General features: G+C 35.3%; 1 long non-coding RNA gene across 1 annotated transcript; it reads left to right on the top strand.

The window, feature by feature from the left end:
- The first annotated feature begins 729 nt into the window (after positions 1–729).
- LOC131382850 (uncharacterized) lies at positions 730–5,037 on the top strand. The gene is made up of 3 exons (XR_009212432.1): positions 730–875; positions 2,093–2,161; positions 4,916–5,037. It is a non-coding gene; the product is annotated as an uncharacterized LOC131382850 (long non-coding RNA).
- The last annotated feature ends 12,233 nt before the right edge of the window (positions 5,038–17,270 follow it).

Raw genomic sequence — 17,270 nt, forward strand, 5'->3', positions numbered from 1 at the left:
TGTGTATATGCACATAGAGCTTGAGATTTTCAACACTGTATATGCTATGGCAAATTTTTCTTTTTTTCTGAGAAGAATTATATCAGTTTTATGAATACACAAACCAGTTTTTCTACAAGTGGGCATAGTTTTCCAAATTAGATGCTTTTATTGCAGTTTATTCTAGTTTCTTGAGAGCCCAATACATTCAGGACATGGTTCTAACTGCTGAAGTGATTCAAAGAAATATATTGTAGGGTAGTAAAACACATTTATAAATGACTTCGTAATTCAACATATTTGTTGAGCACTTGCTATAGGCTAGGAAATTACTATATGCAAAAGGAATGACATAGGTGAATAAGATGATTCTTGACTTCAAGTACTTTATTATTATCTGGAGCAGTGGTCCTCAGAGTTGCATGTACTGACATGGAGATTCCTGAGCCCACCTGCACACCTTCTAATTTAGTGATTAAGGTAAAGTCGAGGCATCTTCAGTTTTAAGAAGTATCTCAGGTGAAGGCAGATTTATTTTGATGGTAGCTGGGCTTAAGTGGCAGGGCCCTTCACTTGCACTAACTGTGTGGAATTCTGGAAGTCACTGAGAATTCTAGAGTGTTTTATGAGGAAAGAGAGGAGAACCAGGTTTCCACTAGGAACCATTTCTAAGCAAGCACTGTAAATTTTCTAGTGTGACCTTAATTTCCAAGTCTCCAGTACAGTCGGCCCTCTGTATCTGTGCATTCCGCATCTGCTGATTCAACCAACCATGGATTGAAAATATTTGGAAAAAAGTATTTCACTAAATTCCAAAAATCAAATCTTGAATTTGCTTTCTGTGGAGTACTACGTTGAATCCATGAGGATGAAGTGATATGTAGACATCGTAATAAGTATGACAAGTAATCTAGAGACGATTTAAAGGATGTTATGTTTAGGTTGTATGTAAATACTATACCATTTTATATAAAAGACTTAAGCATCTGGGGATTTTGGTATCCACAGGGTGTCTTGGAACCAATCTCCCACAAATATTAAGGGGACAACTATAATTTGTTGTGATTTATTTTCTCATGCTAAATAGTCACATTTGTATCTAACTTTAATTCAGATATTCTTTTATTTTCCCTAAAATGACTTCACCAAATTATGTAAGCTTCAGGCTGATAGCCCTGGTGATTTTGGTGCATGTTGTTCCTGGACCAATCTTTGACAAATGCTATCCAGGGTTATGGAATGAGATGGGAGATAGAATATCAGTTACATGTAGTGCCAGCAAGATGTCAGACGGCTGTTGTTAGAGAGTCAGAAATAATATTAGAGGTGAACATTGGAAGTAAAATTTAATTTTGTTTGAGAGTTTTAGGCTTTGTGCCTAACCACTATGTGACCACTGGACACCAGCCTGCCATGCAGTGGTAGTTTGGATAATTTTACTTATTTGCTAAATATGTTATCTCTGGAAGGATGTGTTAGAGGACTGCCTGATTGTGGGTATATATTTTTAAAAAGGTTGGATGTTGTTGAATTGATGGGAATGTACCTTTTTGGACTGTCCAACCTCAGGTCCTCTGCTTCTGTTCTCCTTACCATCTGTAGCTTTTCAAAGTTGAGTCCACTGCTTTCCACACACCTCCCACCTCTCCCACCACCTTCAAGCTCAAACCCTCCCCTTTTAGAGGCAGTCCTCACTGAGGCATAAAGTGCTTGAACAGCCTCAGTTCTATCATATAATTGGGCTTTCAGTTACATCCATATCCCAGAGTTGGTGGCACACCTAGGACTGCTAGATTCTACACCTTGCGATTTCTCAAGATTTTTCCAAAAACAGAGCCGGGAACAGAAGGAGTATTTGTGTATAGATTACCTCAATTTCTCTCATTTCTCCTAATCCCCAGAAAAAACCCTGAGTTGTAGCGTAACACACCCTATAATTTGTCTTAATCCAAACCTAACTTCCCAGAGTCACAATTCCTACTGAATGTTAGGCTGTAATTACTGAGGAACAAAGTTTGCACAGAATCAGGGGCTGCAGATGGTATGAAATGATTTCCTAATAGTACAAGATATTATGGCCATGCCCTCTCCTCTCTTTATTTGCTGGTAATAGCCTGATCCAGAGCAACTTTGGAAAGCAATGGATCTCATCAGGAATCTTGCTGAAAACAGAGCCCAAGAGGTAATCCACCATTCTCTTGATAAATAGGTACCATAGTTTCTGGTTATCTTTTATAATATTCCAATTAGCAGAGGGTTGGGGTAAGAATGGACAAATGATTGAATTGTGGGTCCTGATAAGTGTATATTATCTAGCATGTCTGGGTGCCTTTTGCATGCCGGGAACTTTAATGAATGCTTTACGTCCATTATCTTAATCATATATATATATATATATAAGCAAACTCATTGTATATATAGATGACAAAACTGAGACTTGAGGAGAATGTTTAGCTTCTCAAAAGCCATGTAGCAATAAAAAGAGCTGAAATATGAACTCAGATTTTAGGGACTCAACTTCATTGTATTATAGACCAATCATTATTTGTCTTCCCATGATTAAGGCATACTCTTCATTGGTCTATATGGTTTATATCTATGTACAGTTTCTTACTCCCAAAGCAATGTATTGATAAAGCAATGTACAGTTTCTTACTTCCCAAAGCAATGCATTGATAAAGAATTAGAGTCAATCAGGACACTATGCAACCTGGGATAAAGTGTTCCTTAGCAGTAGTGCCCTTGGGAACCCAGAAGATTAGGTGAGGTTATTTGAGACAAACCAGGATAAAGGCAACAGGATTTTATCATGGATGTTCCTCAAATCTATAGAAGTGTTCCTATTGGCTAGGAAGAAGCAATATTAGTAGGAGTCCTAATTAGGTGTTTGCAACCATTATTTCTACTAACTTAACTCTGAGCTATCAAGACCCCATTTGGGCACATCCTAATTTAGGGTGTAAAAGAAAATAATACGGTGGGCTGGGCGAGTTGGCTCATGTGTGTGATACCAGCACTTTGGGAGACTGAAGCAGAGGATTGCTTGAGGCCAGGCGTTTCAGGCTATGGTAAGCTATGATGGTGCCACTGCACTCTAGCCTGGGTGACAGAGTGAGATCCTGTCTCTCTAATAAATAAATAAATAAATAAACAAACAAATAACAGGGTTGTCAGTGATATCATTTCCTAGGGTTAACATAAAGCATCTGTCACTCTTTGCCATTTTTGCATTTGGTTAAAGGAATACTATCACATCACGTGACACCCACTAAAGGGTCCCAGAAAAATCATTTTGTGAAGTGTTGGGGCTACTGCAATATAATTGCCCAAAGGACTGTACACTTTGTTTCTTTATTGACTCTTAATGTGCTGTTGCAGACAGTGAAGATTGTGGCATAGTGGCTCCAGGGGAAAGATATAGAGTCATTTCTGGTGGAATGGAGATGTCATCAAAGACAGAAGAGACCTTTAGAAACAATGCCACTGGCTGTACTTTCAAAGCCATGTAATCTGGGAGTAGAGATCTCACAGGGTGACAGTGCCAGTTCTATGCAACAGTTAGGTCTATGGACCCAGCTCATGCTTCTTTCTCAGTGTCTGTTTCATCATTTTACAGACTTCTGATGTACCGTGATTAGCTATCGGTCTTTTTCTCACCTCATCCCTTGAAAGAACATATTTTATTTTTCTTAGTACAACATAGCATAATTCCACTAAACAGTAGTCATCTGTAAGCCTGCCAAGCCAGATAATGTTTGGCTCTCTTTTCCAGCTCATTCCCCTGGAGAAAAAATATAGTGAAATCCCAGAAAAGGTTACAGAGGTATTCTGTTGTTTAACAGTATTTCTGCCTTTTAAGAAACAAAACGAAAACTATCCAAAGCCAAATATCCTTTGATAATATGGATGCATATCATCCATTTCTAGACTGATAGATAACTATGTTCAATTTTTTTTCCATTTAAAATTTGAAAAGACAATATTTACCTGTCAAAATTTTGAAATCCCTTGATTAGAAAGAAAGGATTCGTAGGAGATGTGGGGGATGGGGATTGTGACTTCCTCTTCTCAGGGTCCCACACAGTGCCTGGCGTGTAGTAGGCTCAAGAGAGGTGAATCATACTGGCTGGATCATACCTAGTGTGTTTCATGGTCACTTCTGCATGTCCATCGACACTTCCTCTTTCTACTGAATGAGATTTACATTGAGGCATATGCACATTTATATTTACCCTTCTTTCAGGGACAGTGCAGCTCCAAGTGCCCTCTGCACGTGTGATTAAATATTAATTAGGCTTCTAATATAAGCAAGTGAGTTCACAGGCCTGAGTGTCACATGAATAATTTATGAGGTACCCGAAGGCTCAGCCTGGAAAGCTGATTGGCCACCTTGGATTTGTATAATTACGAAGTTTCATTATTAACAGTGGAAGTGGTGCAGAGATTTGCCTAGCTTGAGGGACTTTGAAAGCATAAGCTGTCTCATTAGGGAAAAAGGGAATAAGGCAAAATATGCAAACTTGTTAGCAGAAAAGAAGGGGGGTGGATGAGATTTAAACTTAGCTTTCAAACATGACTATAGTATGTATGCTTTTAAAAATATGTAGTAAAATTGGTATTCTGATTGATAAGCATGTTTGCTTCAAATTTTTAGTATACTGAGCAATGCTTCAAAGGTTTTGTTTTAAATTGAAGGCCAAAATCTTTAATATTTTACTGAAAAAGCCACAGGTAGCCTAATGGGCCCTGTGGAGTGAGAGGTTTGGAGGTAAAAGAATGAAGACAGTCCAGGGCTCTTGCTAGAATGTGTGTTGTGCATGCAATTAAATCTCAAGGTCAAACAATTTACAGACAATTACTTTTCTAACATCTCTAGAAATGCCTGCTTACACGTCTTTAATTTTAAATGATACTGATATTCCAATTCTCCCCAAAGGTTAATGCTGACTAAATCCAGCTGTGACCTGACACGATGCGACAGCACAGTGCCTAATTATCCTCTGGATAGTCATTTACTTGAAACCATTAAAGGAATAGGCTGAGAGGAAGATTTAGGACCCTGAAAAAATGTTAGCCTGACTTCTTTCTTCTTGAAGATGGGATGGGCTGAAAAATAAAAATAAAATCCTGCTAAATGTTAGCCATTTGCTTTGATGGCAGAAAATTGTTCATCCCACTCTGTTTTTTTACAGGTTAAATTGCTAACTAGTTCATTTTATCCATTGCCTACGGCTGGCGCTAAATGTCAGTGACAAATTTTGTACTTGTCTTGAAGAATGAATTAAGTTATGCACAAAAGCTATAGTGCTCTTTTAAGATGAGTGAATTGCAGAGGGAAAAAAGTTGCTCTTTTGAAAAAGGATTATTTTGATTAAAGGCCTTTTCTATAGTAGTGGAAGACAGGTAGTGGTTTAAGATAATTCCAACAGTTACCTCCCACAGAGGCTGCAGTCCTTTGCTAGAAATTTCTCTAAAAGCAATTGTGTCAGATTATATACTATGATTATTATCATAAGACCATTAGTGACAGTGAAATAAATTACTAAAAAAAATTTAAAAACCCTAATTTTTATTAACAAGAGTAAAAATCATTGTTTTCTGTTGTAGGGGTTAGCATTCCATCACTTTGTTACATAAACCTTTCACAGTGAGTTGCAATGGAAATTAAAGAGAGACATAATATGCTTGCCAAAATGTTGCGAAAATGAAACCTTAGGTCCTTAGGTAACTTGTAATAGAAAAATTTGACAACAGCTGGTAGAGACCTTCATCTCTCTTGTTTTTAGTTTCTTGGCAATTGAGTCTTGACTCATCACCTCCTAATAAAAACTATCTATCTACAGTTATTGACATCCCATTGTAAGCTAGTTTACTATCACTAGCTTATATAAAATGAGATTTGTATCAGTTCTATTTCTGGTTTTCATTTTGGAATATTTTTGCTTATTTGATATACAAAGTTTAATAAGAATAATTTTGTCATAGTACTGAATTATTCCAACTAAATTTTAGCACTCTTGATAAATAAAATGAGTAGACTAAAAATGCAATTTTAAAAAATTATAGTGCTAATATGAACATACTGAAGTATTGAGTACCTGAAAGGAGATTTCACCTCTGATTCTAATAGATGGGTTTTGTTTGAGTGGGGATAGGATTTTCTTTGATGAATTCCAAGAATGTGACTGATTACAAATAGTTTATAATTTCTATTCTGTTAGTCCAAAATGTTTACTTGAAGGAGCAAAAATATGCTGATGGTTTCTAGGTGAAGTGATAATACAAGGTTATTTAGTTAGAATTTTCGTTGCATCGTAAGAGACAAGTATAACCAAGCTTTGTTAATTGATACCATTTCATACTGTGAAATTATTATAGGGAATTTGATTTTAAAGAAAACTATAGTGATTAGTTTTAAAACCTTAGTTAAATAATTACTTACTTGGGATCGGCTCTTTTAAATTAAATTAATGAAATGAGTTGTCAAATCAGCTCTCACTAAAGTGATAGATAAATATAGGTATTTGAACTTCTGTTAAGACCTAGTATTCAGTCTTGGCAAGAAATGGCTTTTGTGATTGAATGGTTTCCTCTTTTACTTCTCGGTCCCCCACCCCTTTTCTAACTACTGCGATCCTGTTCTATAATTATGAGTAGTGTGAATGGCCTCTCAGTTGGAGTTGCCATTATCTTCATCCTTCCCAGCAAGAGTTTCAGTCTGATGATGTAGAACAAGATTTTGAGGAAACAGCCTAGGCTTCAGTATTAGGGAAAAGTGGTGTCCTAGAATGTTGTTTAGGATGTTTTTTTCTTGGTGTGCATTTATTTGTGTCTGTAGTGCAGTGTGCTGTGATGTAGTGTGGTATGGAGAGGGAAGTGCCAGCTGCATTTAAATAGAATTTTATCTACAAAATGGTTTCTTATGTATTCCTGCGTTTGGGCTCACACCATCTCTTTGGATAATTCTGCAGTGGCCAGATGCTCTAACTATCACTGGGGGGTATATTTCCACATTTTTCATGACTGATGTGTCAGGAAATTGGACAATAGGTGATGGAGATCAAGTGGCTGGTTAATTTACCTCCTTGGATTAGAGTTCACTAACTTCATGAATTTGGTGCTGATTTTACCTGATTTTCTTCTCTTCCTTTTGTATTTTATGGTTTATATAATTAGCACATTAAACTTATAGGCTTAAAGAAAACATAATTTAGTTTTCAATAAATAACTATGTTTAGTGATGCGTGTTTTTCTAGGTAGGTTTTGTCTTCAAATTGTTCCCACTGTGACTTGTTGGCATTAATAAGTCTACTGGAAGAGTCAGAGGGATGAACAGGGAACACTGTTTTCCCCAATGAAAATAATCTCTGATATCTCCATATTTGTGGCTGAGAATGTAGACCTACTACTAGAAAGTGTTCAATATTGCAAGAGGTGTGTAGTGAAGCCTAGAATATATTTTGGCATTTTGCTTCCCCATGCAGCTTCTTGTATAATCAATCCCACTGTGTTTACAGGTGAAATCTTACTATGTTTGTTTAAAAAAGAAAATAGTGGAATTGGTTGGAATGTGTAAACTTGAAGAGTAAAGTCCTCTGCAATAATGTAGACTGAGAGCCAAAGTATTTTAATTTGTGTGTAAATTGGACATATACTAGCAACATATCTTTTTGTGCTTTAGCTGTGAATTCTGTCCACTTATCTATTGTCATCAGTCAACATTTCTAGAAAGAGTGCTTTTTAAACTTGCAGTTAATATTCAACACAGGTAATAACAAATATCCATTTAAAAAATAATTTTACCATTTCAATTTATTTGTTAGGGGCTGTAAATCATAAATTGACTTCCAATATGATTTAGTCCACATAATCATTTCTATTAAAACATAAAGTTTATGAGTGTAGATCAACATTATTGAGCATTTTTGTTTCCATTTTTTAATGGTGATATTGCTGTCCTGCACCTAACATTCCATGAAGTTACATGTGTAGCTATTATAAGTTCAATAGAAGGAATGGAGTATCCATAGAAGATTGAGTGTTAATAGGACATCTTATATTTGATTCTACCTTTGTTTCCAAAGTTCTTCATATAATTGAAGTCTCCTTTAACCCCCTCTACTTTTCAGAGAGGCCTCTCTCCTTTACTGCTCAAACTATTATTTCAATAATTCAATTTTGATTTTATATTGCTAAATATTGCATTAAACATTCTCTTTTGAGAACTATGTACTGTATTTGACATTCCACTTGAAAAATCTTAAATTCATTTTCTGTCTCTGTTGCTTATTTTTAAACCCACTAAATTTAAACTCTCCCCTTTCTCTCCCCCCTCCCTGGGTGTTCAGACCACAAAGTTTTTTTTTATGTGATATAGGGCACATAGAGGATGAGTCAAAAAATATTTAAAAATGGCCTCACTTATGTAACCATAATATAGATCTTAACTTCTTAGCAAATGCATAAATTATCACTATGTTTTCCCACAGTCTTGGACTTCCCAGTTGCCACATGTAGTAGTTGTGGGATACTATTAACCAAAATGAAATAATCAAATGAAATGAATACATTTTCCTACCTAAAAGCTCACCAGCTTATTTACTTGTTTCTAGCTCAGAAGGCCAGAGCATGCCATCTAAAAACTTGGACAACATGAGTTTGTCCAACTTAGATCTCCTCTCTGTCTAACTTAGATACCCTGTTTTCCCTTGAATATATCTCTCCCTATTTTGGCAAAAACTATGGTCTTTCTGAGTCAGAGTCATGCAGTTTATTAGGGACAGCTAGCTGAGAAACCACAAATAAATATAGATCTTTTATATCCACTTAACATTTATTATATTATTTCTCTGTGGGAAATTAGAAATAACTTGGAGTGTAGATGTATTGCTTCAAGCAGATCCAATGGATGAAACAGTTTGCTTTGGAGAACAAGCAAGTTACTGGTGATGTGCTTTATAATACTAAGATAATAACTATAGCAATTATACTTTTTTGAGCACTTACTGTAACTCTTATTTAATCCTCATATTTACTCTGCAAGGTAGTTATAAACTATATTTTACAGGTGAAAAAAACTGATATTCAGTATTGTACAATATGAATTAAATAAGTGAATCTATCACATCACTGACATTATTTTCTTGCTTTCCTCTGTGTTTGAATAGAAATACTCTGTAACTGAAAAAAAGAATAAGTTATTTGGAGTGAAAGTTTATGCAAATATTTTTTCTCATGGGATTCAAGTTATGGCTCTGGCTTTTTGCTTCCATCTCTATCCCCTTGAAATATTTTGCTATTCATATTGGAATAGGCATTTGTCTATCAGACATTTGTGATCTCCCAATCAAATAAGATCACTGAGAACTTGCAGAAATATTATTTAGTGTCATGATTTTATTTGGCATACATGACTTAGAAATAGTTGAAATATATATATATTTTTAAAGGAAATCATACCTTAGTAAGTATAAGAGAAAATTCAGATTAACTTCATTTTGCATGTTGTCTTTTAAACGCTTCCTGGGATCTGATTTATGCTGACACTGTGGGCACTATATAAACAGTATGTTGTAGTGCTTCTCTCCTTGTGCCCTCACTTCCCTCTCCATCCCAGTAAATCCTTTGAAGGTTTTATTATTCCGGGGTGGGAAGATTGGAGTGAAAGCTACAGAATGATTTAACACTGTGGGAACTTAATCAATAAGAGTGTTGCCGAGAGCTCCCAGGAAAGGGTGTTGTTTTCCATCCAGATGATAATGAGGCCGAGTAGCAGCAACCTCTGGAGGAGGAGTGCTGGGGCAGCGATTCTTTGGTAGTGCTTTTGCTGGTTGCTAATTAATAGTTTTGAGGCCAGTGGGGCACCTTTTGGCCTCTCTGACATTTGCAAGCTTTTCTGTGGCTTGTCCCACATGTCTTTCCACCATCAGGGGTCACTCTCAACTGGATTGGAGTCTGACAAGTCTAATTGGCTCGAATCTATGCAGATTTAAACATCTAGCCCACATGCCAAAAATCTGATGTTTTCTCATGCTGCTTCTGAGTTCCTGGCATTATAGGATCGGTGCATGCCTGAATTACTATGTACCAGCTTATCCTTCTGTTAGCATGTTAAAGAGCAATTAACTGGATGTGGTGTAAGAAATAGGGGAAAGAACTTCAATGCAGTTCAGTTGTAAATGCCTTTTATACTTAAAAAAAAAAAAAACTGTCAGACCATTGAGCATTACTGGTTGGAAAGCAGATTGAATCGTATAGTCAAAATTTTTAAAGGGTGAATAATTTTTTGAGAGTTGGTTTAAAAAAAAATCTTTGCTGGGCAAACATACAACGGTAGTATAATATAAATCACCCAAACATTCTTGATTTACTTATGTTGTCCCACCTCTTTTCCCCAGATCTTACACTTCTCTCTCAAACTCTCAACTTTTATTTTTCCAAAATTTCAACTTCCTTATAAGTGGTGAGTGGTCAGCCAACTTGCTAGATGAGTTTTCTTGTAGATTATGTCATTTTCATCACTGCCACTTTATAGGATTCTGAATTAATGGCAGAATGCTGAGCTGGATGCACTCATAGTCCACCCAAGACATTTGGATAACATAATAAATTTACAGTTTTCTTGTAAATAATTTATTTTAATTGACCATTATGACATATACAAAATAACGTAATAGATATGCTGATATAATGCTTTGCAATTTATAATGCATTTTGCCATGTTTAATCTTCACAATAATCTTGAGAAGACAATAAAGCCAGATGGGTTAATATTATTAAATTTCTAAATAAATATATTGATTTACAGAAAAATTAGATGGCACGCACTGTGTGCCTTTGCTATTGAGAGGCGGAGTTGGATTTTGATTACAAGCCACTTTTTCACCATAACATGTATGAAAATAATTTGTTCAGTTGATTGGTTCATAAAAATCTTTTATAACTATAGGCTAATTTTTAAAAATGTGTTGGCATAGTCTTAAACTATCCAAGGAGTTTTTGAAATATAGCAATAAAGTGATGAGTAAATTCATATATGTGTGACTTAACAATTTTAATACCAAACTAGAGACTGAGAATTCATTTGATTTTTCATTTTCTGAGAAATCTGTGTCATTGATAATTCACCTGAAGACATCAACTTTGCCATACAACATGTGGGAAATATTAAATTAATCCTTAAAAGTCTTACTTTTTAATAAAATGTTGACATATGAAAGTATGTTTAATGCAAATGATAACTGAAAATATCAGTTAAATGCTATTCTCAGCTTTTGTTTCAAACACTTGAGAGATCTGATAAATAAAATCTTTTATTTTTTTCCTATTTTTTTCCTCAGAGAATGTTCTTTTTTTTTTTTGACAATTCTTTTGTGTCTCAAAGTTTCTGAGGTCTGAAAACCCCTCTTTCCGTATCCTTGCAACTTATATTGTAGTTGCAGTGTTGGAAAAATATTACAAGTTAAAAAGAATGTGTGCGTGTGTGTGTGTGTGTGTGTGTGTGTGTGTGAGTGAGATGCATGGATGTGTAGCATGTAGTGGTTTCAAAATAATTTAGAATTTTCTAGCCTTCAGTATAATTGATTACATGGAGTATAGTGAACTGCATTTGTCTTTTGGTATTGGTGTCTATTTGTGTAGTATTAGATACCCTTAGAGTGAAAAAGATGGACATTTAAAGATCAAACTGGTAGAGCTTTGATATCATTAGTTCATCTTCTTATTTTACATTATTTTATTTATTTGTTTTTCTGGGTTTTTTTTTTTTTCCCAAAGCAAATAATTTTGGGCCCATTAGTATAAGAAGAAATAAAAGGACAGGTACTTTATATATCACCTATGGAAATATTTTGATGTGATTTTCTATTAGGAAGTGAATAAATATTAATTTTAGCAAATTTTAACATACGGTCAAGCAATTTCAATGAGCAATATCCTAATTTTACCATTCTAGATAAGATGAGATTGGACTAACTGTTTGATTATTTATCTATTTATTTATTCATTTTAGAGACAGGGGATCGCTCTGTCACCCAGGCTGAAGTGCAGTGGTGTGATCTCTGCTCACTGCAAACTCCGCCTCCTGGTTCAAGCGATTCTCCTGCCTCAGCCTCCCAAGTAGCTGGGATTACAGGCATGTGCCACCATGCGTGGCTAACTTTTGTATTTTTAGTAGAGACTGGGTTTCACCATGTTGGCCAATATTATGTTTCATCTGATTTGCTCATTTACTTAAATCACTATGTTTTAAATTTTCTTGATGTTTAGCAAGGATAAAAAATTAAAAATGACACTGAATTATAGATAGATCTTGTTTCAGTGAAGGGGATGGAGAAAAGTTAGGAAAGATACAAGCTACTTGAGCCAAATGTGATATGGTTTTGGTGGGCGTCAATTGTGGAGGAAGGGACCAGAGTAGAAGTTTTGTCAACTGTCTGGAAATTAAGGATAAAGAACCTAGGCAGATGAACAAGCTAAGATGGTGAAGGGCAGGGAGGGATGTGATTTGGGGTCTAGATATAGCCTTTGGCTTTAACCATGTCTAATTTGGAATAAAGACCAGTCTTGAGTAGGAAATGTGGGTAGGGGTAGGTTTGTAATAGAATGGTTTGGGAGGAGTGGTAGGCAGTGTTAGGAAACTTTTAGTATGGGTTTCAAGGTCATTGCTATGATGGGTCCCAAGACTGGTTGAAATCGTTGGCACATCTGCCTTGTTATGAGTTAGAGAAGAAAGGTGGGTGAAGTACATCAAGAGCTTATGTCTTGGTTTGTTTCTTTTTGTCAAATTCATTATTTAATGGTACTTTACACCATGCCCTACTTAGCAATTGAGTATATGACGTTTTTTCATTTTCACTGGGACACAAATGAGTAGATAATCTCTCGGAATTGTGTACAGGTAGAGGACTAGAGCTCTATATCAAGCAAGCTTTATTCACCAGTTTACTCTGGAATCTAACTAAAGGGAATAAATGGTTAAGCAATTATTTTAAAAATTTTATGTCTATTTTCCTCTGAAAATTCTACAGAGGACATGCTCGTAAATGCATCTAGAATGTCTATTTATTGTACATCAAAAACTTTTCTTTTTTGTTACTGAGTTAGAAGGATCAATCTCTCAAGCCCACAATCAATTGTGACTACATCCATAAAACTAACAGTAGATGTACATTTTCAAAATTGAAAGTCATTATAAAACAATGTAGTCCACTGTAAATCATAGCTAAAAACAGTTATAATGGAAATATTTTATCTATGTCTGATCCACTAACATGCAGTTATTCTGAGAACTAATAACTTCTTCTTGGAGATAGAGCCCCAAATTCAATTTTATAGCTCACAGTCCCAGTAAATAGAAAAAGTCTGCCAAACCTGCATTTATAAATCCTAGTGATTTCATGTTTTTACCATATGTATTAGACTAGAAAAAATGAGAAGTGAGGTTTGATGAGTTTTTTTACTTGGCCTATAAACTCTGCTATGTCTGTATGGAAAGTTTTGTTATTAATTTTTATATTATTTCAGAGCTATATCACTAGCATTAATTATTTTAATAAAATCCAAGAGTACTTGGGAGAAATATTTGCTCCTCTTTCAAATAATAATTCAGCCTCAACTGTTTGAATAGGCCATCAATCCTCATTTTCTACTCATTGAGCAGCTGGGCTACAATAATCAACTCCCACCACAGTGTTATTAGAAGGGAGTACACTGCTCACTTCCTGGCAATGGGCCTCTTTGATGCTTCCTAGTTCCAAAGGAGAAATTTACTAAATAAAGCACCAGTGCTCTGGGAAAAGAAAAACTTAAAGGACCAATCTGCGTCTTTCACACTGAGAAACTGATGTCTTATGAAGGGATTCAGATCCCAATGTTGATATTAGCTTTTAACATTATTTGGTAATATTTTCATAAAGCGATTTTATTTTTGTTTAGATATTTTTATTTTTATTGAATTTGTTATTTAAAAGTTAAATACTTTCATGAATCAGAGATTTTTATTCACACAGAAGAACCTGACTGACTAATTTAAGACAGAATAGAAATTTGCTAAAAGGATATTAGATATTATATAATATTAAACAGATATTAAAAGGAATCTCTGGAAAGACTAGAGACCCAGGCTTGTGGGCTCTGTAGACTGGAACAAATCCTAAAACTATTTCTCAGAACGATCTGTTGGACACAGGTATGACACCTTGTACCCCTGACAGTACTTACCCTGGACCCTGCGTACTTCTAATAGAATTTGCTGTTCCTGGAGTCTGGTTGTATCTGCTGCTATACTGGTCATATCCTTGCTAGAATAGATTCTACATGGTCATTTCAGGAGGGTGGTGCCCTGGTGCTTGTCTCTGCTGAACGTCTTGCCGTCCTAGAGATTAACCCAGAGGTTTAAACAATGAAAACTAAACAAAACCCACAGTGGTTTATCTAGGGGAGTTGTGAACTTCTATTCATGGAATTGTTCAAGTAGAGAATAGGTGAGCACTAGGGATATTTTAAAGGGGATTCCTTCATTGGATGGGGTTTGTACAAGATAGTGTTTAAGGTTCTGTAGAATTTTTAGTTTAAATCTGGGAAAAGTTTTAGGATATATTTATTCTCCCATTTGTTCATTTCTGTACTTTCTTCTTTATCTATTCATCTGCAAGGGCATCTGTTGCAATCTTACTCTGTGCATGTCCCTTTATAGATGCTGCTATAGGTGAATTAAAGGATGATGATGTAGGTTTGTGCATCAGTTTTATACTCCAAATAATAACTACTTCTGAATTACTAAACCCAGAAATAAAGACAAACTATTGTGGATGTTATGGGCTTCCAGTTTAACACAGTGGGTTGAAAACAATTTGTGAAACCCAATTAAAATGACAAAAGATTAATAAATATATAAACACATGGAATGGAAGAGGAGAAGAAAGTAGATAAAAGATGTTTCCAAGTTTGGAAGATAGAAAACATATGTAAAAGTGGCACCTAACTTGATGCAGCAAGATACGTGAGCTGGTTGGCTTTATAGTCCTATGGAAAAATTTCAGGAATTATAGGTACCAGATAATTCTGCTATGTTTAAAGAATATTACATTCTGTAAATGTTAATGCTGAGTATTTAGGCTTTAGATTTGAGGAAAATGGAAATAAGTGATGTAAATACTTTTATTTGAAAGTCAGACTCAGAGGGTGAGAAAGACTATACAAGATAAGGAAGAAGAGGGTCATACCTTGTTAATACTTCAATGTTCACTGATGAAGAAAAGTCAGCTCAAGTCTCAGAAGATGAAGAGATATTTCTCTTCAAATTTATGTATGCTGCTTAGAGGCTTTCATGTTTCCAGGAACTTAAAAAAGTTCTCTAGATATTTTAGTAATACTTCTGAAATACTACTGCCTCTTGAAAATTAACTAACTCATTCATTTGTGCATTTACTCAATAATTATGTCTTCCTGGAGTGGCTGAGAATACAGTAGTAAACAAGATCGACACAATGCCTAGATTCATGGAGTTCACAGTCTTGAAATGACAAATTTTATGGTCTTGTTAGATCAGGTTCTTCTTACTCTAAAAGAAAAAGAATTTGCCTGGTCATATGATAGATATTTTATATTTAATCCTCATAGAAGCTCCATTAGGCTTCATTTTTAAAAATCTGTATATTGTTTTGGATTGGCGTAAGGATTAAATAAGGTAATGGATATCCTTGGCTTAATGCTTGCCACTGAATAATCATTCAACAAGTGTTAGCTATAGTTAATCTTTCTTTTATTCTTAGGATTGTGATGTATGCTTTAGGACTCCACCTGTACAGATGAAGCAAGTGAAATTCAGAGAGAATGTATAACATGCTCCATGTCTCTTGACTAATAAATTGTGGAATTAAGATTTGAATCCAAGTCTGCCTCTCTCAAGACTGCATGCTCTTTCCCCTTTCTTATAAATACTCTGCCAATACATTATGTAAAATCTGCCTTTTCAGGTTGGCTTGCTATTGAGCAAGTGTTTATGAAATAATCTCTGCAAATATGTGCCTTATAAATGAGCTATTGAAATATAATTTTCTCATAAGTGGTGGTTTATTTAGGTATTGTGGAATCAAATGGATCCCCAGTAACTTGGAACATTTTTGTCTCACATTTCTTAAAACTAGTTAAGGGATTAAAATATAGTCATGTTATGATCTTCTTGTTTTGGGGTGTCTAGGTAATGTCTGAAGGACTCTTTAACTACAGGAAGAATTCTATGTAGAGTGACGAGATTGCTTTCCTAAAACCATTTCCAAAGGTTGGTTTCACTTAGATCGAGAGCAGACACATGGATTTCTATGGCACTGTATGACCAAAGATTTAATGACTAGGACTTCTGAAGCTAGAAGGCAGGGAGGTAGGCTGGGGTGGTGGAGTCAGGAAGAATTATACTGTAACCTTACTTAGGAAGGGAAGAAAATCCAAAGCAGAGAAAGACAGAAACATTTCTATGACTGTCATGTGAGGGTCAAAAAATGAAACCAAGTGGTTGGAGCCCATCCATGTTCATTGTTTGTTTGTTTGATGTATTTAGAGGATTCTAAGGAAGCTCTGAATCACTAATTTTAAGGCCACCTAGTATGAGATAGTGAGACACTTTTGGATGACTTCATGTGTAGAGGTTCTAACTGAGCCACAAAAGAGTTAGTGAGACATTGAAAGAAAATCCCTGATTTCACTCAGCTTTACCACTAGCCAGCTGTGGGAATCTAATCTCATGAGGGCTTATTTTACTCATTTACAAGTTGAAGATAAAATCTGATTTGTCTTTTCTTGTGGAAGTGTGTTGTGAGAATGGATCAAAGTAAGGCACAGTAAAGTCCTTTGAAAAGTCAAGCACCATGCAGATGAGATATATTACTAGTAGTGGTTGTAGGGACACCCACAGGAGACCAAATGCCTCTAATACCTTAATTTCTTGCACACCTTTCTTAAAGAAAGCCATTTTTTATTTGGAGCTGAGAAAAGTAGCAAGAAAGCTGTGGATGTAAAGCACTGACAAGAGTACCTACTGCCAGTACTATGTGTTAAAGTGATGTATTTTCAAGATAATAATAGTGAGGGCTTACATTTATTGACAGCTTGCTATATAAACAAACATTATAATAAATACTTTAATAAATTAACTCATTTAATCCTCACAGAAATCATATGGTACATAATTTTCTTATCCCCTTTTACCTGTGGAGAGACTGAGACATTGAAAAATTAAGCTTCCCAAGGTCACATAGTCATTAAGGGGCTGAATCTGGTTTAGAAGTCAGATA

This window comes from Hylobates moloch, unplaced genomic scaffold (assembly GCF_009828535.3).
Source record: "Hylobates moloch isolate HMO894 unplaced genomic scaffold, HMol_V3 SCAFFOLD_2, whole genome shotgun sequence".
Taxonomy (NCBI): Eukaryota; Metazoa; Chordata; class Mammalia; order Primates; family Hylobatidae; genus Hylobates; species Hylobates moloch.